Source organism: Castor canadensis, chromosome 10 (genome assembly GCF_047511655.1).
Source record: "Castor canadensis chromosome 10, mCasCan1.hap1v2, whole genome shotgun sequence".
NCBI classification, from domain to species: Eukaryota; Metazoa; Chordata; class Mammalia; order Rodentia; family Castoridae; genus Castor; species Castor canadensis.
In genome coordinates, this window is record NC_133395.1 from 118,852,764 (window position 1) to 118,878,134 (window position 25,371).

General features: G+C 38.1%; 1 protein-coding gene across 5 annotated transcripts in view; it reads right to left on the reverse strand.

Annotated features, from left to right (window-relative positions):
• Positions 1-25,371, reverse strand: part of Fhit (fragile histidine triad diadenosine triphosphatase) — a 1,296,971-nt gene that overhangs the window by 784,894 nt on the left and 486,706 nt on the right. The window contains exon 1 of one of the 5 annotated variants that reach the window (XM_074044095.1): positions 18,966-19,296. The exons of the other annotated variants lie outside the window; for them this stretch is intronic. The gene's annotated coding sequence lies outside the window, so the exon portion shown is untranslated. Of the gene's footprint in view, positions 1-18,965; positions 19,297-25,371 lie in introns of those variants that run through there. 5 annotated transcript variants of the gene reach the window in all.

The window sequence follows — 25,371 nt, forward strand, 5'->3', positions numbered from 1 at the left end:
ATTCAGAGAATCCATCAGGTCCTGGACTTTTCTTTTTGGGGAGACTCTTGATTGCTGCTTCAATTTCATTTTGTGTTATAGGTCTATTCAGGTGATTAATTTCCTCTTGGTTCAGTTTTGGATGATCATATGTATCTAGAAACCTGTCCATTTCTTTTAGATTTTCAAATTTATTTGAATATAGGTTCTCAAAGTAGTCTCTGATGATTTCCTGGACTTCCATGGTGTTTGTTGTTATCTTCCCTTTTGCATTCCTGATTCTACTAATTTGGGTTTTTTCTCTCCTCATTTTAGTCAGGTTTGCCAGGGGTCTATCGATCTTGTTTATTTTTTCAAAGAACCAACTTTTTGTTTCATTAATTCTTTGTATGGTTTTTTTGGTTTCTATTTTGTTGATTTCAGCTCTTATTTTTATTATTTCTCTCCTTCTATTTGTTTTGGGATTTGCTTGTTCTTGTTTTTCTAGGAGTTTGAGATGTATCATTAGGTCATTGATTTGGGATCTTTCAATCTTTTTAACATATGCACTCATGGCTATAAACTTTCCTCTCAGGACTGCCTTAGCTGTGTCCCATAGGTTCTGGTAGGTTCTGTTTTCATTTTCATTGACTTCCAGGAACTTTTTAATTTCCTCTTTTATTGCATCGATGATCCATTCTTCATTAAGTAATGAGTTATTTAGTTTCCAGCTGTTTGCATGTTTTTTACTTTTGTTGTTGAGTTCTACTTTTACTGCATTGTGATCAGATAGTATGCACGGTATTATTTCTATTTTCTTATATTTGCTGAGGCTTGGTTTGTGCCCTAGGATATGATCTATTTTGGAGAAGGTTCCATGGGCTGCTGAGAAGAATGTATATTGTGTAGAAGTTGGATGAAATGTTCTGTAGACATCTACTAGGTCCATTTGATCTATTGCATTTTTTAGATCTTGGATTTCTTTACTGATTTTTTGTTTGGATGACCTATCTATTGATGATAATGGGGTGTTAAAGTCTCCCACAACCACTGTGTTGGCGTTTATATATGCTTTTAGGTCTTTCAGGGTATATTTGATGAAATTGGGTGCGTTGACATTGGGTGCCTATGAAGCCTTGTTCTTAACCCACACACCCTCCAAAATAAAATATTCTGTGCTTTTGTTGAATCAATTCTATATACAAAAATAAAATTCACTTTTACCTAAATCTGGCTTTTTGTCTCACCAGTTGCTTCATCAGTTTTTATAAGGACTGTGTTAAATTTCTAACTACAGCTGTAAATCAATGGCAAAACCATAAATTACTGTTTTTATATATCAAAGCTATATTATTACATATGCATATGTATGCTTGTTTACTTCTTTGATCTTATTATTCCTTTTTTTTATTTGTAATCAACAAATATGACATTCTTTGCCACCTCATTTCCAACCTGTGTACTTTGAAATGTTTCTATAAATATATCACAGCATCTTGTTTTCTCTCCATTACAGAATTTATCTATTTTTAGCTAATATACATTTATGTAACAATTTCTTTAAGTGTATTCCAAACATCTTATTCCATCATTTTTATTTCACTTTTCTCCTCCTTTCTAAGTTTCACAGTTAAATCAGGTTTTCTTCCATAGATATGAAAATTATATATTCTGTCTTTGTCTCAATAATGGTTATTCTTATCCTTACTAATACTAAACTCCCCCAACAACATGTATATACTTAACATATTCTTACCAACTCTGATCTCTTTCAGATATTACATTCCATCTTCCTCGTGTTCTAAACAATATGGAGTGATAACTTTGTATGCTTTTTAAATTCCACTGTTTACTCTAGCAATCCTGTTTTCATATATCTTGTTGCTGCAGATAAAGTCAAATGGCAATTAGATTCCTATTTACCATAGGATGTTCTAGTTTCTAATCTCAAAGTTCTTAGTTTTGATAAGGGTCTAAAAATGGTACTATCTAATAATTCCCTGGGACTATCATAACAAATTATCAGGAACCAAGGGCCATGAGTCCCTAAAGTCTCTAGGGCAAAATTCTTTCCTTCCAGTTTCTGATAGTTGCCAACAATCCTTGAGTTCCTTGTTATATAGATACCTCACTTCAATCTTTGCCCCTCCCCCATCTTCCTAAGGCCTTCCCTATGTTCTTCTCTTATAAAAATGCAAGCAACAGATTTAGTATCTCACTTAACTTAGTATATCTACAAAGATCCTATTTCTACATAAGGTTGTGTTGTGAGGTTTCTTTTGGGGAACTCTATTTAACCTACTATTGACTAATATTTCTGGTTCTTCTTGGTTTTTTTAGTCTATAAACCATTCCCATATGAGATCTTTAGTTTTCATTGCATTCTCTATAGGTTGGTCATTATTTCTTCAAATATTTTCTGACATTGGTTAACTGTTTAGTGTGTCAAGGATTCTACCTGACATTTTTATTTATTCCATCTCTGTAACCTCTTGTCTTGGTCTTTTCATATCTTCATTTCTTCCTGATGCCTTTTGGGAGATCACTTCAACCCCAAATTCTGCTATTGTTTCAGCCATTAAGTTGGCTACTAAGGTTGTATTCTGGGCTTACTTATTTCCAGTTTTCCCTCTATTCTCAGGTACCTTGCCATGCATTTCCATCCTTCTTACATTATCACTATACTATTGCCAATAAACTCATTATATTTCTTCCCACAGTCTAGTCTGCCAACAGTTTACAATGTTGACTGTCCTTTGATCTCTTCTCTAATCCTTCTCCTTTGATTATCCATATAATTCAAACTATTCTTTGTTAGAAGGAAGCAGGAGAGGTAGAGTCAGAGTTCAGTGCATCCTGACCTTCCCTTTCTGATCTTTTGTAACACACTGAACTTCTCATCCTCAGAAACCTCATCTGAAAACACAAGATTATGTCGCACATAAAACATATATCACTGTGCCCATCACATGGTTAGGCACCCAAAATACTAATATTTTAATTTCTCTCTACAGAAATTGAGTTCTACTTCTTCCTTAATTGTGGTAATATTCTGCACAGCTAGCAAACTCTTCCTTCAAGTTTTAATTTCAATGAAGAAGAAAAATTATTCCAGAAACTATATAAAGGACAGAAGAATGGAAAAGTGTAAGAATCAAGATAGTGTAATGGTAAGATACATGCTTCACCAGGATCTGAAACAGTCTGCAAGGCTGAGATAAATATTAAATACTTTCTGCTCATATGAAAATGGCAAAAAGCAATTTTATTTTAGGCCAAAGTAAAATTGCTAAATCTTTTCTACCAAATAAGAAAGTTGTATGTACCAATATTCTGCTGAATTTTTAGGGGAAGATCCTCTTCAGGAAACTGTTTCTTAACAAATATGGAGATGATGGCTTCTGGAATCCAGAGCACCAACACCTGGGTTAGGGACATCAGTAGGAAGTTTAGACCCACAGATTTATAGCCAAGAAACAAAAATAAGGGACTTGGTCACTCCAAAAATGGAGCCCTGTATATCTCTCTTTATAAACAAACAGAAGTAGGTATATTTTTAAAAAGAGAAAACAACCAAGTTCTTATGTTTCTAGCCAGTTTTTTCCCCTTATAAATATGAGGCTTTGTGGTATTTAATGAATCTCCCATCTTTTCAGTCATGAAAAGTACTCTTTTTATCTACCTCCCTTCCTCCAACTACCTACACCTTCCATTCCCTCCCTTTATCTATCTCCTGTCATTTTTAACAGCTGGTAGTATCACACTACTTTTTGAACTTCATCTTCAAAATTTATTAAACAGAAAGGAGGTAATGGAAAGGTCTCTAAGGCCCACATTTAATTTCGTGACTCAATGGATTTGATCAGTCATTTTCTGATAGGACTAAATGGGCCACCTGCCTTGTAGCAGAATAAGGTTCAGTGATCAGAACAGTAAATGTAGTCCCCAAAATGTGAAATTTCCAAACCATTAACACCAGAAGATGACAATAGTTCAAGTCAGCGTAGATCACCTTTCTTCCCAGTTTCTCAAATGTTATGCTAATGTTTAACTAAAATAACTGCCAAATGCTTCAAAACTTGTTGCAGCAAAGAAAAGCCAACTCTAAAAATTCTGGGCAGAAAAGGACCTAAGAGATCATTTTGATCCAGTCCTGTTTTAGAAATTCCAAGCAAGTCCAGCAGGTCATGGAATCTATTCAAATGTGCTCTGAACATTAGTGGGTCTCCCGACTGGTTACAGAGAATGCTATTTAAGGAGTTCTTAAGGCTCCAGGGACCCAAGTTAAGAAACTAATTTAAAGGCAACTCTGACACTTAAGGGGACCCTTTGGTGCTAAAACTACAAAGTAGTATTGTGTGATAAAATGGTCAAGAAATGATTCAGAATATAATCATATATCTATTACTTTCACATAGTTTTTTTTATCAGATAGAGAATAAGTATGAACTACTTTTTGAGACTATAAAGACACGTCAAAACCCAATGACCCAAATTTGAGCAATTTGGAACTTCCAGCAAAATACACCTCTATGACCAAGTTCATGAGAATGAGAAATCCTAACAAACTAGCAGGAAACCTTTTCATCCCTTTTAATGATTAATCTCTTCCTTTTCCTGGTAGCAAAGCATTTCATTGGGACAAAAACAAAAACATGTATTTCCACAAACTATATAGCATCCTGAATTCTCAAAATGCAAAATCTGCTGATGACCCACACTGGTACCACCTGAGAGTTGTAAGAAATGCAGATTAAAAGGTACCAGTCCAGACTTACTGCATCAATGTATATTAAAGTTTGAGAAGTGCATTCCCAGAGCACTAGTTCCAATTCTAACTAGGCTTGTTAAAATTATCTTGAGAATTTTGTAAAAGAACAAATTCAGATAGCAAATGTAGCTCAGTGGTAGAACACTTGCCTAGCATGTGGGAGGCCCTGAGCTTGATCCCAACCACCACCAAAAAATAAGTCCACATTAAAGCTAAGCATGATGGCACACACCTGTAATTGCAACACTCAGGAAACTGAGGCAGGCGAATCATAAATTTGAGGCCAATCTGAGCTACCCAAGGAGTTCAACGCCAGCCTGAATTATACAGTGATATTCTGCCCTCCCCTCTTCCCCCTAAAAAAAGAATAACTATTCTTAGGCTCCATCACAACCTAAATTTTAGGTTCTAAGTTTCCAGCAGAACATCTACAATGAGGAAGTTAACACACTCTGTGGCTAGAAAGACTTGGGTGCCAATTCTATCTTCTTTCCCAGTTACTTGTATCAACTTGAGCAAGTTTCTTACTTCTTTCCATCTTTGATATGGAATAATGATCTCAAGAACACATATTAAGCACCTAATAACCTGGTCAAGTGCTAGTCATCATCTTAGTATATGTTTACCCTGGCAAAAACAGCACCAAATTTTATTCAATTATTATTCATATTTTAACAATTGTTAGCTGTCAACTGACATGAAAGTTAACTTGAAAAATTACTTGGTAACATGCTAATCACAAAAATGGTATGTAATAAATAAACAAAATCATATATTTGGCATTATACTACCAATAGGTGACTACTACCTCTCCATATTTGAGGTAGAGCAGTATGAGTTAAAAAGTAGCATCTGGTTTAACTGATGGACATGACAGCTAATGCTGGCTTATTTCTTTCATCCATCTAAGTTATTTATTTATTTTTTTACTAAGTTATTTATATGTGATATATACTTAGTACTCCTGACAACTCTATGAGGAAGGTATTTCACACATCAACATTTATGCCTTTCTCGAATTGCTTCTCTTGCATCAATTCCTAAATTTAAGAATTCTGGAAAATTCCAAGATGGCGGCTAGAGGTAGGAAGCAGAAAGCTAGCCTCCTATAGTGAAATCTTGGAGAGATGCTGGAGACACACTTTGCAGGCATAATCACCGAGAAAAGGCATAACTTTGACCCCTCCACATCTCCAGCCAGTGCAGAGAATCTCCACTTCACGTTAAACGGAGAAACGAGGAGGGCCCCCGGGGCCGCCAGTGGCCGGCACCCATATGGCTTGGGAAGATGTGGACCAGGTGAGCTTTGCGGTACCACGGTAGCCCCACAGACAAGCCTGGGCCAGAGCAGCATAGCCCCCTGGACAGACTGACCTCCATCCGGGAAAAAAAAAAAAGAGAAACTGAGTAATAAGCAATAAGAACAGTTAAGACATGCTGGAAAGAAGGTGGGGCGGCCTGAGCGCTGAAGATTGGGGGAAGGGAATCCTTCCCGGGACTGTAAATAAACAAGCCAGGCAGGCCGGAGAGCCTCTGGCAGGAGCGGGGCACACGCCCAGCAACCAGGAGCGGGGAAGCTTGTGAGAGAAGGGAAGACCCACTTCTCACGTGAACTATAAACAAACATGGCGGCCGGCAGGAGCAGCAGCACCGCCCAGTAAGCAGGAGCAGGAAAGCTTCTGAAAGTGGCAGTGGGAGGAAAACTTCAGAGGAGAGGGGGGAAGACCCACCTCCCACATGAACTGTAAATAAACACGCAGGCCTGACAACGTGGGGGGCAGTGTCACCTTTCCCAGTGCTTGGAAAGGGGAAAGCCTGTAGCAAAGGCTCCCGCACAGGAGAACTCTGAGCAAACAAAGCCTGTGGGACCAGGTGAGTGCTAAGTTCACCCCAGAGAGCTGCATAAATAACGCCACCAGCTACAGTCCAAGAGCAGCAGGCAGGCAAGCCACAGTTGCAGATACCACTCTCAGAACTGTCTCCAGATGCTTTTTTTTCTTTTTCTCCCTACCTTTGATGAGAGAACAACCGAATTACACCTGCAAGCCGAAAAACTTACTGAAACTGTATTGCATTTGAACTGGGGACACTGGGTGGGACTTTTGTGTGTGTGTGTGTGTGTGTGTGTGTGTGTGTGTGAGTGTATAGTTTTGTTCTACTTTATGCATCCCCTTTGATGAGACTACAGAACAACATCTGAGGCACCAACTCCAGGACTGGAGATTGAGACGGACACCCAAATTATTAAGACTGAAACTGCATTGCATATAAACTTGGAAGTTTTTTGGTGTTTTTTTTTTTTTAATTTTCTATTTTCCATTTTATTTTAATTCATTTTTATATATAGATATTACTTTCATTTACTTATTTTTTATTTTTTTAATCTTTGATTTTCAATCCTCTCTCTGTCTCTCTAATGACTGTTCAGCTTACTGTCGATTAGTACACTAACACTCCCTGTTTATACCTTTGAAACTCTATTGTCTGATACCTTGTTCTGCTTTCTCCCTCTTGTCTGTATATTTGTTTTCCCCTTTTCTTTAACTTCTTGCTTTCCATCTCAGCTCACTCTTCCATTCTAAATATTACCATTGTTATTATTACAAGCTAGAAAATACTTAATTACACACAGTACAGGGACAGTAACAACACCAAGGACAATGACGGGAAGACAGAAAAAACAGGGAAACCAGTTTCCCCACAGCAAAAAATTAGTACAGGAACCAGAGGGGAATGAAGAGAACAGAAACTCAGATCCAGACTCCAACAAAATGAAGATAAACTATGCTAAGGACCCAAAGAAGCCCACAAGAATAATTTAAAAGAAGACATACTACAAGTACTCAATGAGAATTTTATAGAGCTAATACTGGATAGGGTCAACCAAAATGTACAGGAGACACTCAAGAAATTCCAAGACAATAAAAATAGAGAATTTGAAAAAGCAAAAGAAGAAATAAAGGAAACCATAGAAGCACTGTATAAACACCAAAGTGAAAGAGAGAACACAATGAATAAATGGATAAATGAACTCAGGACAAAAATAGACAACAATAAAGAAGAAAACTGCCAGGATATGGAAAATCTCAGAAAAAAGAACAAAACAGAACTGCAAAACAAAACGGAAGGCCAATCCAGCAGAATAGAACAAACAGAAGACAGAATCTCAGAACTTGAAGATGAAATGGTAATTAAAGGAAAAACCGAAGAACTATTAATTAAACAACTCAAGACCTGTGAAAAGAAAATGCAAGAACTCACTGACTCCATCAAAAGACCAAACTTGAGAATCATGGGCATCGAAGAAGGAGAAGAGGTGCAAGCGAAGGGAATGCGTAATATATTCAACAAAATAATAACGGAAAATTTCCCAAATCTAGACAAAGATATTCCCAATCAGTTGCAAGAGGCCTCCAGGACACCAAACAGACCAGATCAAAATAGAACTACTCCACGACATATCATCATTAAAACAACAAGTTCAGAAACTAAGGAAAGAATATTGAAGGCTGTAAGAGAGAAAAAACAAGTAACATACAAAGGTAAACCCATCAAAATCACAGCAGACTTCTCAACAGAAACATTAAAAGCAAGAAGAGTGTGGGGTGAGATCTTCCGGGCACTGAATGAAAATAACTTCAACCCCAGGATACTCTACCCAGCAAAGCTATCATTCAAAATAGATGGAGCAATAAAAGTCTTCCATGATAAGCAGAAACTAAAACAATATGTGACCACAAAGCCACCATTACAAAAGATTCTGCAAGGGATCCTGCACACAGAAAGTGACACCCAACTTAACCATGAAAAGGCAGGCAGCACCAAACCACAGGATAAGAAAAAGCAAGACAGTAGAGAGTAACATCAAGTTAGGTACACACAATCAAACCTTCAAACAACTAAGACAACTAAATGGCAGGAATCACCACATCATATACACCTATATTCAAATAAATTTGAAAATCTAAAAGAAATGGACAGATTTCTAGATACATATGATCATCCAAAACTGAACCAAGAGGAAATTAATCACCTGAATAGACCTATAACACAAAATGAAATTGAAGCAGCAATCAAGAGTCTCCCCAAAAAGAAAAGTCCAGGACCTGATGGATTCTCTGAATTCTACCAGACCTTTAAAGAAGAACTGATACCAACCCTCCTTAAACTGTTCCACGAAATAGAAAGCGAAGGAAAACTACCAAACACATTTTATTAAGCCAGTATTACACTTATCCCAAACCAGGCAAAGACACCTCCAAAAAGGAGAACTATAGACCAATCTCCTTAATGAACATTGATGCAAAAATCCTCAACAAAACAATGGCAAACCGAATGCAGCAACACATCAAGAAGATTATTCACCACGACCAAGTAGGCTTCATCCCAGGGATGCAGGGGTGGTTCAACATACGAAAATCAATCAATGTAATAAACCACATTAACAGAAGCAAAGACAAAAACCACTTGATAATCTCAATAGATGCAGAAAAAGCCTTTGATAAGATCCAACACCATTTCATGATAAAAGCTCTAAGAAAACTAGGAATAGAAGGAAAGTTCCTCAACATTATAAAAGCTATATATGACAAACCTACAGCCAGCATTATACTTAACAGAGAAAAACTAAAACCATTCCCTCTAAAATCAGGAACCAGACAAGGATGCCCACTATCTCCACTCCTATTCAACATAGTACTGGAATTCCTAGCCAGAGCAATTAGGCAAGAAGAAGGAATAAAAGGAATACAAATAGGTAAAGAAACTGTCAAAATATCCCTATTTGCAGACGACATGATCCTATACCTTAAAGACCCAAAAAACTCTACTCAGAAGCTTCTAGACATCATCAATAGCTATAGCAAGTAGCAGGATATAAAATCAACATAGAAAAATCATTAGCATTTCTATACACTAACAATGAGCAAACGGAAAAAGAATGTATGAAAACAATTCCATTTACAATAGCCTCAAACAAAATCAAATACCTACGTGTAAACCTAACAAAAGATGTGAAAGACCTCTACAAGGAAAACTATACACTTCTGAAGAAAGAGATTGAGGAAGACTATAGAAAGTGGAGAGATCTCCCATGCTCATGGATTGGTAGAATCAACATAGTAAAAATGTCGATACTCCCAAAAGTAATCTACATGTTTAATGCAATTCCCATTAAAATTCCAATGACATTCATTAAAGAGATTGAAAAATCTACTGTTAAATTTATATGGAAACACAAGAGGCCATGAATAGCCGAGGCAATACTCAGTCAAAAGAACAAGGCAGGAGGTATCACAATACCTGACTTCAAACTATATTACAAAGCAATAACAATAAAAACAGCATGGTACTGGCACAAAAACAGACATGAAGACCAGTGGAACAGAATAGAGGACCCAGATATGAAGCCACACAACTATAAGCAACTTATCTTTGACAAAGGATCTAAAAATATACGATGGAGAAATAGCAGCCTCTTCAACAAAAACTGCTGGGAAAACTGGTTAGCAGTCTGCAAAAAACTGAAACTAGATCCATGCATATCACCCTATATCAAGATTAACTCAAAATGGATCAAGGATCTTAATATCAGACCCCAAACTCTTAAGTTGATATAAGAAAGAGTAGGAAATACTCTGGAGTTAGTAGGTATAGGTAAGAACTTTCTCAATGAAACCCCAACAGCACAGCAACTAAGAGATAGCATAGATAAATGGGACCTCATAAAGCTAAAAAGCTTCTGTTCATCAAAAGAAACAGTCTCTAAACTGAAGAGAACACCCACAGAGTGGGTGCCAACTATACATCAGACAAAGGACTGATAACCAGAATATACAGGGAACTTAAAAAACTAAATTCTCCCAAAACTAATGAACCAATAAAGAAATGGGCACGTGAACTAAACAGAACTTTCTCAAAAGAAGAAATACAAATGGCCAAAAAACACATGAAAAAATGCTCACCATCTCTAGCAATAAAGGAAATGCAAATTAAAACCACGCTAAGATTCCACCTCACCCCTGTTAGAATAGCCATCATCAGCAACACCACCAACAACAGGTGTTGGCGACGATGCGGGGAAAAAGGAACCCTCTTACACTGTTGGTGGGGATGTAGACTAGTACAACCACTCTGGAAAAAAATTTGAGGCTGCTTAAAAAGCTGGACATCGATCTACCATTTGATCCAGCAATACCACTCTTGGGGATATACCCAAAAGACTGTTACTCCAGAGGCACCTGCACATCCATGTTTATTGCAGCACTATTCACAATAGCCAAGTTATGGAAACAGCCAAGATGCCCCACCACTGACGAATGGAGTAAGAAAATGTGGTATCTATACACAATGGAATTTTATGCAGCCATGAAGAAGAACGAAATGTTATCATTCGCTGGTAAATGGATGGAATTGGAGAACATCATTCTGAGTGAGGTTAGCCTGGCTCAAAAAACCAAAAATCGTATGTTCTCCCTCATATGTGGACATTAGATCAAGGGCAAACACAACAAGGGGATTGGACTATGAGCACATGATAAAAGTGAGAGCACACAAGGGAGGGGTGAGGATAGGTAAGACACCTAAAAAACTAGCTAGCATTTGTTGCCCTTAACGCAGAGAAACTAAAGCAGATACCTTAAAGCAACTGAGGCCAATAGGAAAAGGGGAACAGGTACTAGAGAAAAAGTTAGATCAAAAAGAATTAACCTAGAAGGTAACACCCATGTACAGGAAATCAATGTGAGTCAATGCCCTGTATAGCTATCCTTATCTCAACCAGCAAAAACCCTTGTTCCTTCCTATTATTGCTTATACTCTCTCTACAACAAAATTAGAAATAAGGGCAAAATAGTTTCTGCTGGGTATTGGGGGGGGGAGAGGTAGGGGGCGGAGTGGGCAGTAAGGGAGGGGGTGGGGGCAGGGGGGAGAAATGAACCAAGCCTTGTATGCACATATGAATAATAAAAGAAAAATGAAAAAAAAAAAAAAGAATTCTGTGTTCAAAGGATATTGAACCTTCAAGGCTATTGATACGAATTGCTAACTACCTCTCAGGAAATGTTTATAATAATTTATAATCAATAGTCATGTAGGGAGAAGTTCCTTTTCCACAAAACTTTGTCAGCACTGAACATTCCCTAAATCTTCAAATCTGTAATAAAACTTTGTCATTATTTAGGAATACAGTATAGAGCGAAATGACTTTTCTAAATGTCCTAGCTAAAGCAATCTACCATGAACACTAATGTCTCCTAGGCAACCAGGAAGTCAGACATGATGAAAAAAGAAATACTGCTCTTTTGCTTAGAAAAATGAAAAAAATATGTTTCCTTTTAACTTGAAAAATAAAGATGTTACTCCATTATGGTTGAAGATGTTAAGGTATGCTATGAAAATTTGCTATTTTTATAACCTGACATGACTCAATGAATGGCAAGAATCTAGATCAACCCTAGAAACCATGAACCCTCTTTGACAGCCATCAAAAGAAGCTGCAATCCCAGATACTTCTACCTACTGAAGAAGTGTATATTTTAATGCATTTAAAAACTGAGGGCTCGATTGCTAACCAAGAATGTAAATGATCTTGAAAAGCTGCTGGCTAATGAATCCCAAGATTAACCTTACCTGGAAAAGTGACCTGTCATCTAACTGTGAGCTGGCCAGGCTCTCATACAGATTTTACTGATGACTTAAAAAAACAATTGAGGCACGTAAATGAATGGTTGGAGACAAACATTAAAGTATAAATCACTTACAAAGTATTTGTAACCTTCGATATATGTCAAAGTTCCAGAGGATAGGGTAAGAAGATCACATAAGAAAATAACAAGACAAAGAAAAAGAAGACAATCTGAAGTGTTTCTGATTTTAAGCAGACAAAAGTTAGCCTGTAACATCTTTATACAAAGAAATCATTTTTAGTAAATTATATTAAGTAATCAAACTATGGTTCATTAAGAAAAATTTTCACTTGTTAACAAGTCAGAGAAAATTTTGAACTTCAGCTATTTATAAACAGGAAACATACAGGGATTTAAAACATCAAGCACTTTTTCAAGATCTCATTTCAATTATCTTTCCTCCCTCTTCCCTGTCACTTTTTCTTTTTCTTTTTTTTTTACAGTACTGGTTGTTTTGCATATTTAATCTCATTCTCACAGATTCCTTCTTATTCTCCTACAAAAACAGTGATAGTCTACACTTCCGTACTCTTTCCTTGAGTTGGTTGCTCATTAAACTCTATGTATTCTAAATACTATTCTAGTGATAAACATGATAGACCAAGCCTTTGTTCTCAAGGAGGATAAACTGTAATTAGCACAGATTATAAACCAATCAATGGGCAACAATGTTTCTGATTTTGAGTTGAAGAACAATGATTTAGAGCAGGGAGGGAGTGTTGATTCAGAAAAAGGAGTTAATATTTGATTTGAGACCCGAATGATGATATTATTAGGGGACAAAAGGTTGTCGGGGGAGGCAACGGCAAGTGTCAGGCAAGAATGCGCTCAAAGTCTTAGAGGAGTAGAAAGAAGAGGATGGTAGTACAGTAAAGAACAGGAAACATGGCAGAGAGGTTAAGGGATGGGTTTGAAAGATGAGTAGGGAACAGATCATTCCAGGCCCTGTTTGGTGTTTTACTTAATAGTGATGAATTTGAAGGATAAATATTTTAGCTACAGTGTTCAGAATTCAAATCTAACTTTCAAAAAAGTGATCTTTATTACTGTGTATTAAAAATCATCTCAGGGCTTAAAGAAATGCCCATGTCCCACTCCCAGATTTTTTTCTAAGAAAATTTTCCAAAATTGAGATACAATTTCACAATACCATAAAGCCCACCTGTTTGATTTGTATAACTCAGTGGATTTTAGTATGTTCACAAAAAATGTACAATTGTCACCATTATCTAATTCCAGAATATCACCCCCCCAAAAAAAATTGTACACATTTAGCTGTCACTTCATATTTCCCCTCTGCAAACATTAATCTACTTTCTGACTCCGTGGATTTGCCTACTGTGGACATTCCATACAAATGGAACCACAGAATACATGGCCTTTCGTGTCTGATTGTACACAGCGTAATGTGTTCAAGCTTCATCCATGTTGTAGCACGTTCCTGCACTTCATTCCTTTTAAAGGCTGAATAATATCCTATTCAATGTACACACCCCCTTTTAAAAAATCTGCTCATCAGCTTGATGCACCATTGTTTTTACTTTATTGACTGTTGTGACTATAGTGCTATGAGCTTTCAGTTGCAAGTTTTTGTGTGGACATATGTTTTCAATTCTCTTGTGTATATACCTAGGAGTGGAAATCTGCATCACATGAAAACTCTATTTTTAACATTTTGAGGAACTGCCCAACTGTTTTCCTTAGTGACTATACAATTTTACATTATCGCCATCTATGAGTGAGGGGTTTAATTTCTCCACGTCTTTGCCAGCAGCCCATACCCAGAAATTTTACTTTGATTGGTCTCGCTAAGAGATGGAAATTGGGCCCCTTTGTTACTTGTTTTCAATAGTTCCCTTGGTAATCCTATTGTGCAGTGATGGCCAAGAACCCTTTACTCCCACCAGTTCATCTGCAACTCCTGACAGTAGAGTATTTATGCCTATTTCCTTTATTACCCCAGGGCTCTTTAGACCTGTTTCATTCTTGCCACATCCCATGCATACCCCCACTAATGACATCTGCTTTACAGCTGACTCAACTCATTAAGTGAATAAAACTCAAAAAAGGAAGACATAATCTTGTATTTAAAATAATCTTATCTTTATTTTCTAAGAATAGGGAGTATACACAGAAACACATTAAAATCATTATGTGGGTGTACATGCACAAGGGACAATCTAGAAATTATTAATAATTTTTCCCAAAAACAGATTTGGAGTCAGTTCTGTTCACTTTTCTGCATGGTTTTAGCTTCCACCATAACCATGGACTGGAATTTTCCAAAGGAATTGTTTTCAAGTATCCTTAGGTGATGTGAAGCACCATGCCCCTCCTCCCAGTTATCCACTACAGACACTTTCTCCAAAAAAAACCACCAGTTAAAAAAGGTTCTTTTCATCTAATAAAAAAAGATAAAAGGAGTAAACAGAAGACTTGTATGTTTTACACTTTAACTTGACCTTGAGCATTAAACACACTATCATACATGCAGAATGTATAAAACTTAAAAGTATTTATGACATTAAGAAATGATTCCTGCCAAACCAAACACTTGTAGTGAAACTCTACATTGTCAGCACTAAAATCTAGAGCCCTTCAGAAAATCCACAGTCTAGGTTTATAGGTAACCATTTCAGGGAAAGGAAGATTTCTAAACTAAAGGATTAAGCATGTCATAACTTCTCAGCCTTGTGGAAGCTAAGATTCATCTTTTTTTTTCTCAAGATTCATCTTTACTGTAAAAACAACACAAGCCAGGTGTTCATGTGGACTTATAGCAGAAGGGAATTACAGGTAATAACATTAAATCAATACTTAGGGAAGAGAATTTAATGGTGAAAATCACCTTACTGTTCTGTATCCATCTGAAGCAAATTTTCTACAAATTGTCACTTATATTATACTCTCTACAGAGTTAAAAAAAAAAAAGATTCACATGGATCATCTCCATGGACTTGAATGATAGCACTGTAAGCGTGTTGTACAGCAACCCCAAATTGGTATTAAACGCTTGTTTGGTAAGTATAAATCAAATCTGGGTCTTCTGGAAACTGAACTACAGACTAGCATTTTTTTGTGTGTATGGGTCTCTTATAGGTTAAGATACTAAGCCTTATTTTTCAAGCCTCTGACAAGTTAAAAAAAATGAATGCCAAGGCACAACTGCATAAATTGTGTCTTATTTTAAACATTAACAGTGAAAAAAATTAAAGTTCCAAACATAAAATTAATGCAAGGTGATTACTATGTCTACATATAAGAAAACTTATTTTACCATTTTTTGACTTCTGTAAAATATCTGCATTTTTGTGACAGAGGAATGGCACTCATGAGTTTTTGCTAAAACAGTAGTAAGGCTAATTATGGTGTCAATTATAGCTATGTGTCACTTATAATCTATACTCACTTCTATTTTAAGTCTTCTGCCATACTCAGCAATTTCTATTTGTGTTATTCACAAGATAAGTACATAACTGATAAATGTATTGCTTAACAGTGTACCATAAGTGGTACAAACTAGTAAGAGGACAAATTAAGAACTATATAATGAACATCCCCCTTCAGTTCTACTCAATAACATATAGAAAACCACCTAAAGACAAGATCTACACAATGGCTTGAATCTAAGGCCAACTCAAACCACCCACCCATTGATTTCTACAAGACTCTGAGAAGACACTGGTTAAATAAAGTCATAAAAAGTCAATTTATAGCCTCTGTTTTATCTTCACTAAAACCAACATGGACAGATTCAATTCCTCCAGCTATAATCAAGAGAATTTCTGACTCAGGGAGTCTTGAAATTGAGCTCCCCCACTTCACCATTTTTGACTACAGTAAAACACTGAATAAAACATGGACTTGAAAGTAGTCAAGTCTTGACCCTTCTTCTGCCAGGGCTCCTTTCTGGGCAATTCTGCTTTTTCTTTGCCTTACAAATGCCTTCTCAGTTCCCTACATTATAGACAAATAGGTATTGCTCAGCAGCTCTGGAAGTGACAATGGCAGGTTTTTTTCCCTCATGGTTTTTTCATTTCTTCATCCTCTCACCATGATAGGCACTCATCAGGGGATCTCCATCCCTACCCATATCATTACCTCTTCATTTTATTTGTTGCCATTTGGAAATGCAAAAATTTTAATTATTAGCTTACTTTTATGAACAGTAATGAGGCTTAGCTGCCTACCGATGAGCATCATCGAACGCTAACAAGCTTGCAGACTGAGACCCACACCTGAATCCTGTCATGTGACTCCATTGTTCAAGCCAGGTGGGATGCCTCTGTCTACAGGCAAGCTTCTGCGGGAGAGCTGGGGTTTGCAGGGTGGCTATTACACATTCACTTTGGTCTTATGATTCATACTGACTGAAAACAGCTTTCCTGTGTGGTCGTACTCATTTACATACTGGCTATTACCTCCCTCAAAATAATACCATACTGTTTCCTTCTTCTTTGTTCTCCTCTTCACTTGTATAAGGACTTTCCAGAGCTGAGACTTTTAAAAAGGAACACTAATTGGTCATTTTCTTACTGCTACTTTTGATCTCCTCCTGACCTCAAAAGAAAAATGAGTCTTTCTCAGCCACCTGGGTGATTTGTCCATATACAAACCTTTCTTGATACTCCCACAGTGATCAGCATATTGCCTCAATACAAAAGATGCTAGACAAATATTAACTGACATCTCTAAAGTTTTCCAAGTACCTAGGAGAGAGAGACCCAGACCTATAAGAGACAGAAAGATAAAGGATAAAGGATAAACTACTCCCCTTCTCCCCCCAGGAAATGATGACAAAGATGTCTTTATAGTTAATGAGGGAAAATGGAACTGACTAAAAATCCATCTCCTCCTGGACTTCATAACCTTTCTTAGCAGCAAGAACTTTGTACCAAAGGTAAAGAATAAGCATTGATTGAATATGTCCATGTGCCAGGGCTATTAGGCACTTGACCTGCATTACTTCATTTAAGTACCTACAGTCTGTATAGTAGATATGGAAAAAAACAAAACCCATAAAAGTTAAATGACTTGATCAAGGTCACATTTGATTAGCTAAGAGCTCAAAGTTCTTCTTAGTAAACCAAAGTGATCACTAAGCTCTACTTTGAGAAGGACAAGAAAAAATGAGGGCTTGTAGTGACAACACACTGAAGGTGACAGAGACTTGTGGCAGAGATGAGAAGCAATGGCTTCACATCACCTAGGTGTACAACTCTGCCTGTGTCCTCTGTAGCTGCTTCCTTCTAACCACAATGATCACCATTTTCAATACAGTCTAGAAATTATTTGCTGAGGGCTAAAGATACTCTCTTTTTTCAGTTTTATAAAGCTAAGAGAAGTCATTTCCGAAAACAGTACTGGGGTCAGCGTTTTCACATGATACCAGCAAGGATACCTCCCATGATACCCATGATGTACAGACAGCTAAAAACTTGTTCAGTGACTTATTTTAAACCAGCATTTGTTAATTACACTGATGATTAGAGCTAATATTCTCATAGCTATTCTTATAGAAAGGACATTATGCTAAATGCTTTATGCAAATATCTCACTTAATCCTTATAATAGCCTTGTGAGGTATTTTATCATCCTGATTTTACGGAAGAAAAACACACTGATAGCTTAAGTCACTGGTCCAAGTTCATATGGGAAGTAAGCAGTGGAGCTGAGATTTGTACCCAGGGTATGTGACACTTGTCTCCTCTCCACCTCCAGAAGTGCCAAGAATGATCTTCTACCCACATTCATCACAAGCTGTACTTCTTTAAAGTAAACGATCACTCCACATGTCTGCATACAGTTGGGTAATAAGAGGAAGTGACAGGAAGAACAAAAAAATCAAGACAGAATCAAGAAAAGCATTAATTTTCAAGTGCGCAATTGCCACTGTTCCTGTGAACAGTGAACTCAGTCTGTCTGGTTTCCTGTGGATATAAAGAGCTCACTTAGAGCCCACAGGGTGGCCATGCCAGTTCTTACAGGGTCGAATGGGCAGGCCACGGGCACAATCAAGCTCTCCCCAGCTCTCCACAAGGCTCTGTCTCATCTGCTCTTGATTCACCTGTGGCATCAGAGACACATGTAAGTTGGGAGCAAATCTGCTTTGAGTGTGTGCTGTTGCTAAGGGTAATTTATGGCAACTCTCATTGCCAAGTGGGCTGAGAAATACAACATAATAATTAAATGGCTGACAAGCAATCACTGATTAAATGTATATGTGTTGCTGAAAAATGGTTTTGAGTCCAAGCAAAACGATGAAGCGTGTTCTCCCAGCATGGAGTCTCTGAGCTCTGTTGTCTTAAAGGCACTCGTTTTTAAAATAGTATTTCATATGCTAGCTACTAGTAACCGATACATTTGAATTTTGATTTAATGACAAATGTGAGAAAGGGCCATTGCTTTTCAAGAAAAGCAACAAACAGAATTTGCAATTTTTTTTTCCTCTTGAAAAGTTTCATCCCAGTTACAAGTGATCTTGTTTGGATGACCCCTATCCCAAGAGTCCTGCTGAGACACAGCCTTTGTGGGCACAACTTAACTCCTACCTTTGTAGTCCTTGCCTTTGTGTGTTACAGCACAGGCTCTGAGCAGCAGCACAGCGACTCACCGGCTGACAAGACAGAGGTGTGCACTCTAGACCCTGCCGGGTGCTGCTCTGTAGTGGGGAAGCATCTGCTCAACCACTCTCCTGTCATTTCCCTGACCTGCTTCCCTGTCTGCTACACACACACAGTCACAAGAAGCTGTTTTGAGGTCCAGGTCAGAGTTTTGCTCACCACACTCCTTAGTTCTAGGATGGCATTATTTACTCCTTCTACGTTTTCTCTGATAAAGACTTCCATGAGCTCAGAGCCCAATTAAAAAAGTCAAAGTTGCTTGGTAAGCTCCCTGCCTGGTTTCTTCTATGTCAGGACAGGCCCAACTTGGCACGAATGCCATAGTTTCTGTCTCCTGCAGCCAGGACAGACATTGCTAATCAACTACATCTTGTTCTCCTGCAAGACCTTCTTTTGTGTGTTTGTTGTTTTCTTTTTTGGTTTCTTGAAGTGAGAAGAATCAAACCCAGGGCCTTATACAAGCTAGTCAAATGCTCTGCTTTGGAGCTACATTCCTAACCCTGTAGAATCAATAGGGTTTTTTTCGATTGTTAGTTGGTTGATGAGTTTGTGTGTGTGGTTTTTTTGGGACAGGGTCTCCCTACGTAGCCCAGGCTGGTCTCAAGCTCAAGGTCCTTCTGCCTCAGCCTCCCTACTCTGGGATTACAGGCATGAACCACCACCCCCTGCAGGATCTTCTGAACAGAGCCTTACAGGTAGTCATTACCAATCAGAGTTGCTGTGTAACAACAAAACTCTCTGAGGTTTGCATTCAGGGCCTCCCACTTGCTAAGCAGGCATTCTAAAACTTGAGTCAGGCCCTCAGCCCTTTTTGCTCTGGTTGTTTTTGAAATAGGGCCTCACTTTTATGCCTGGGCCAGCTTGGTCCACAATCCTCCTATTTATGTTTCCTGCATAGCTAGGATGATAGAAGTACACCACCACACCCAACATTTTTCTTGAAATGGGGTCTTGAAACTTTTTGCCCATGATCCTCCCAGTCTCTGCCTCCTGAATACCTGGGATCATAGGCATGAGCCACCATGCCTGGCCTAAATACCTATTTTTTTTTTTTTATCTCAGTTTTAGATTTTACACTAATGATCCAGGGAAACCGCTCATGGCAGCCCTGAGATGTTTCCATCCATTTCAGGCTACAGATGTGGTAACATGTGTATCTTCCAGAATCTCAACTCTTTCAATTAGGAACATGAATAATAAACTTCTAGCACTGAAATAACATATTCTATGGTAATCCTCTGACTAATCACCTTGTTAATAAATATCTAAAGACCACATTTTTCTTTGGGCTTCTAGCTTCCATGGGAACATTCTGATTGTGACATAATTTTTAAATTAGTGGGTTTATTCAGAGTTTCATATTAGTAAATGTCAAGCTTCTTACTAATTAGCAAATTCTGTAAATCTACAGTAGCATTAGATTTTAACTGTACAGGGAATTAATATGAGAAAAAAAAGAAAGACAATTAAAATTTTCCCTAGAGACACTTATTTCCATGAAATTCAGCACAAAGCAAGAAAATATTAACCCATTTTGAGGGTGCATTTCGAAAGGATTACAAAAGATGTGTCACCATCACAGGGAGTAAGTGAAGCATACATTTTCTGTGGAGTGCTCTCAGTTACAGCTAAATTCCCTCATGACATTTTCTCCAGTTGCAGCTGCTGAGATTTTCCCTCTTGTCTTTGGGATTTGGTTAAATGTACTTTTCCAGTGGTTTCTCATTTAATAAGGTTGTATTATCTCTTTATTAATGTTTCCACTCAAATTGCCGGTATACTCTCTTTCATTGCAAGGACAATGAATGATATAATGCTCAGATCCTCAAAAGCAACCCCACAAAGCATCTCTTACCTTCCCAGGTCTAGCTAATAACCATCTTGCTTTTCCCACTCACCCACCGAGAGGGCAGAAAACATGTATCTGCGGGTGGCTTTTTAACCTCCTGGCTCTAAAACATGAGAGAAAGAATGCCCCTGTCATGGGCATTTATGCCATCTCTTTATGAAACCATCCTATAAACACTGTTAAACAAATATGATTGCTTCTCAGATTCTCCTTCTGTTGCTTAAGCCTATTGCTAAGATGTTGGAGTCTTCCTGTGCTGGTGGCCATGGAAACCAGTTTCTTATCATGGCATGAGGTCTTTGCTTCACTTTTCCTGGCATACCAGGCTGCCAGGACAGGCCAGAGCTCTTTGTTTCAGGAAGTCAAGTACAGCTCTTTCAGTGTGACCAACCCCCAAAAGTTCCAGATCACAATAATAAAACCAAAATTAGAGTATGGCATGATAGCCTGCACTGGGGAGGGGGGCAGTATAAGGAGGGGGTAAAGATGCAATTTGGGGGGTACCACTACCATGAGTAAGAACAGAAGGTAGCCAAAAAAATGTGCTCCGGTTGGGGGTAGTGAGGAGCTCTTGCCTGAGATTCCTGGGTCTTCTGGCCATGGTCTCTCTGGGAGAAACCCCACTCTGCATGAGACCAGGTGCAGGATGGAGGGGAGAAAGTCCATTTCTCCATCACCACTTTAGAAAGGGGAAGGGTTGTGCTCTAATCCCTGTGGGTCCCTGACCCACTGAGACCTGGCATCTGCACTTCACCTTCTGGGCACAATACCAAAGCAGGCTTGCCTATAAAGCTTTGTTTTTATTAAAAATAACAATATCCAAAAAAACAAAAACAAAAACAAAACCTGCTGTATTTCTTTCTATCAAGTGATACTTGTTTTTCCTGTTGCTCTATCAGAAAGTTTGATCTACATTCTTAGACTGGTGGAGTGGCTAAAGTGGTAAAGTGCCTGCTGAAGAAGCACGTGGCCCTGAGTTCAACTTCCAGTACAATAAAAAAAAATTAACTTTGCTATGATATTTGCTACTATTATTATTTATCCTTAATATTAGTCTTTCTGTTTATAATTTAATGGCCTTTGTAGAAAATTGTTCTATTTTAAAGAGCCTGTAAAGTTTATGAATATTAGAAATGAATTACAAATGCAGAGATTTTTATATAAATCTCTCAGATGTGGAAACTGTGCACAGTTTGTAAGTACATAAGTAAGACAATGCACAAATAATTGTAACTTCCAGTTGCAGATTTCTTCCCTTATGGATAATAAAAATGAGGTCTTAATGAATGAGTGATTCTGTCTTCTTTATGGAACACTAGATTCAGTCTTAATCCATACCTCTCACTTGAAAAGTAGGTATGCATCCGCTTCCCCATCTCACACACGAGACCCTGACCTTCTGGAAGGCAGGGAATACTGTCAGAGGTCAGCACAGCCCCGTCAGCCTTCTTCCCAAGTAAACCTAAGCATCGCATAGGAGGCAAGAACAGCTTTGTGGATGGTTGAGCAGTTCTTACTCATCTCTGGGGATTCTATAAGCAAACTCTAAATAACTTGACTCAGGCCAGAAACAAAAATGAATGTTCCTTCTCCCTCATTGCAGTGAAGACCCAAGTCCACAGCACTAGTCCCTGTCAATTCAAGGTTGAAAATAATAATTGGGAAGAATTGGGCAGGCCTTGGCTGGCCAGCCTGTCATGTGGGGACTGAGGAGATTGCTATTCACAGGGTAGGCAAGTCAAAGAGAAAGAAAGTAGAGTAGAGCCCCTTTGTGACTTTTAAGTGGTGCACTTTCCCCCAATATCACATGAATCTTGGGTCAGTAGATGCTAGGTATCTAGGCATGATAATTGATACTTATTGTGTGTGATAAGGAGATAGGAATGGAACAATGAATGGAAGAGGGGATACAGAGTCAGAATCTAGAGAGAAAAGTTCCTTTTTAAGAAAGAAATAAGATTTTCATTTATTTTCCTTATATCCACGCTGGCTAGCACAGTGCCAGGCAAATGGTAGGTACCCAATAAACATCAGTTAAATGCATAGTGGATTCATTCATTGAACTTTTCCATTTCTCTATCTCTAGTACTGAAAATCTGCTCAAAGCATCCTATAAGGGCCTACTGTTATAAACCAAATTAGACTAATACAACAAAATGCCCTAAAGCCCTGACATCCTGGTTGGAATTAAACATCAAATTACCAATCAGACAGATGCTAAGGTAGGACCACTGTAAGAGCCCAATCCTACTTTTCTTTGGAAACATAGAACAAAGCCAACAGCCAGGACCAAGCTTTGATGGAGCTATTCTTCCAAAGCACCTGAACCACAAGATACATTCTTATGAACAATGTTCATTTCATTCCTTCCCTTATTCCCTTCCCTGATTAAGCCAGTTACAACCAAGTCACAGGAGTACAGTCTTCATAAGTTGCCATTGATAGAATAAGAGCTTGTGAAAGAATGTATGAGCCATTTTTTTCCCAGCCTCAGATTATGGGAAGAAAAAAAACTCCTCTATCAAGGATGTTGAAATGAACAAATCTGCAATAGCTGTTTGGGCAGAGGACAGGTGAATGGTCCAATTTTTCTCACAGAAATGAACAAAAAAACGTCAAGCCATTATCCAACGTGACTTGAAAAGGCAACTCAGGGACTGAGATTTGTGGTTCTGATACCATTCAAATAAAAATGAGAGCTAGAGATAGACTGACGGTTCATTCTCCCTCCAGAATGCCTGTGCCTATGCTCAAATGTGCTTCCTACCAAATGTTGCAATCCTTAGCAGCCTCTTGCCAATAGAAAAAACTCTGCAAAAGTAAGAGAATATAAAAGAACCATAACTTGCTACTTAATATCAAAACACGCTCTACTTTTTATTGCCCAGACTAAAAAAAGAAAAGACTAGGAAAGTAAGGAAATGATCCCAAAACCTATACTTGAAGCAACATCTTCCAGTTGATCATTAATAACTTGGTGAACTAATCATTACTCTAACACTTGTTCTTCCTGTTTTTAGCTGGAGTCCCCATCCATTCATTAAACTTATACCATGTGCCTGCCCCTGTGTTAGATGCTGGAGAAATAATGAATAGCAAGAAAGAAATGGCCCCATCACCATGGAACTCATGGTCAACCTGCCTTATGCTAACTTCTCTATAATATTTTATTCAGTAACAATGTATGTTGAGCATTGCACTTTATGGTTATGGGGAGCAAGCAGTGAACAAGACAGACAGAGGGATCTCTGATCCAGAGGGAAAAGAATGAACCAGTTAAATAGAAAGATTTTTAGATAGGATAGCTGGGCAAAAGAATAAGGGGACAAATGGAGTTAAGAATGACAGGGGAAAAGTGTGGTCATTATTTGAGATCAGATGGTCAGATGGGACTCCTCTGAGAAACCCTTAGAAACCCTGGTGAGTTAAGCAGCTGACTATCCAGGCCAGTTGTTAGGGTGGCCTGCTTTTCTCCCATTCCTAGGTTTGAGGAGAAATTATTACTGATAGATTAAGTTAGTCGATTTAAATGGAGAGCTTAATATCAGACTACTGATATTAAGTACTTCAGACTACTCCAAGTAGTCTGAAGACCAGCTGTATTAGCAACACCTAGAAGCTTGACAGGAATGCAAATCCTCAGCTATACTCCAGATCAACTTCATTCCTAGGTAATTCATGTACATAGACTTTGATAAGTCCTAAGCTAGTCACCTTGGCTAAGACCTAAAGCCATGTCCCACAAGCTTGTCCTGTCAGCCATTCATTCCTATGCTTATTTCACAATTTGAGAAATGTAAGAATCAGAGCAAAGAAGAGTGCTGCTATTTTTGCAGGGTGACTCTGAGATCCTCTAAAGGAAAAACAAGTAAAATGTCCCTGATGTAGACCAAGATGAATTCTGAATGAAATAAACAAAAGGATAAGAGGTTTGATTTTTATTCTTGTTGAATGGTATCCTTTGGAGGTTTTTTTTTTTTTTTTCTTTTATTATTCGTATGTGCATACAAGGCTTGGTTCATTTCTCCCCCCTGCCCCCACCCCCTCCCTTACCACCCACTCCGCCCCCTCCCTCTCCCCCCCCAATACCCAGCAGAAACTATTTTGCCCTTATTTCTAATTTTGTTGTAGAGAGAGTATAAGCAATAATAGGAAGGAACAAGGGTTTTTGCTGGTTGAGATAAGGATAGCTATACAGGGCATTGACTCACATTGATTTCCTGTGCGTGGGTGTTACCTTCTAGGTTAATTCTTTTTGATCTAACCTTTTCTCTAGTTCCTGGTCCCCTTTTCCTATTGGCCTCAGTTGCTTTAAGGTATCTGCTTTAGTTTCTCTGCGTTAAGGGCAACAAATGCTAGCTAACTTTTTAGGTGTCTTACCTATCCTCACCCCTCCCTTGTGTGCTCTCGCTTTTATCATGTGCTCATAGTCCAATCCCCTTGTTGTGTTTGCCCTTGATCTAATGTCCACATATGAGGGAGAAC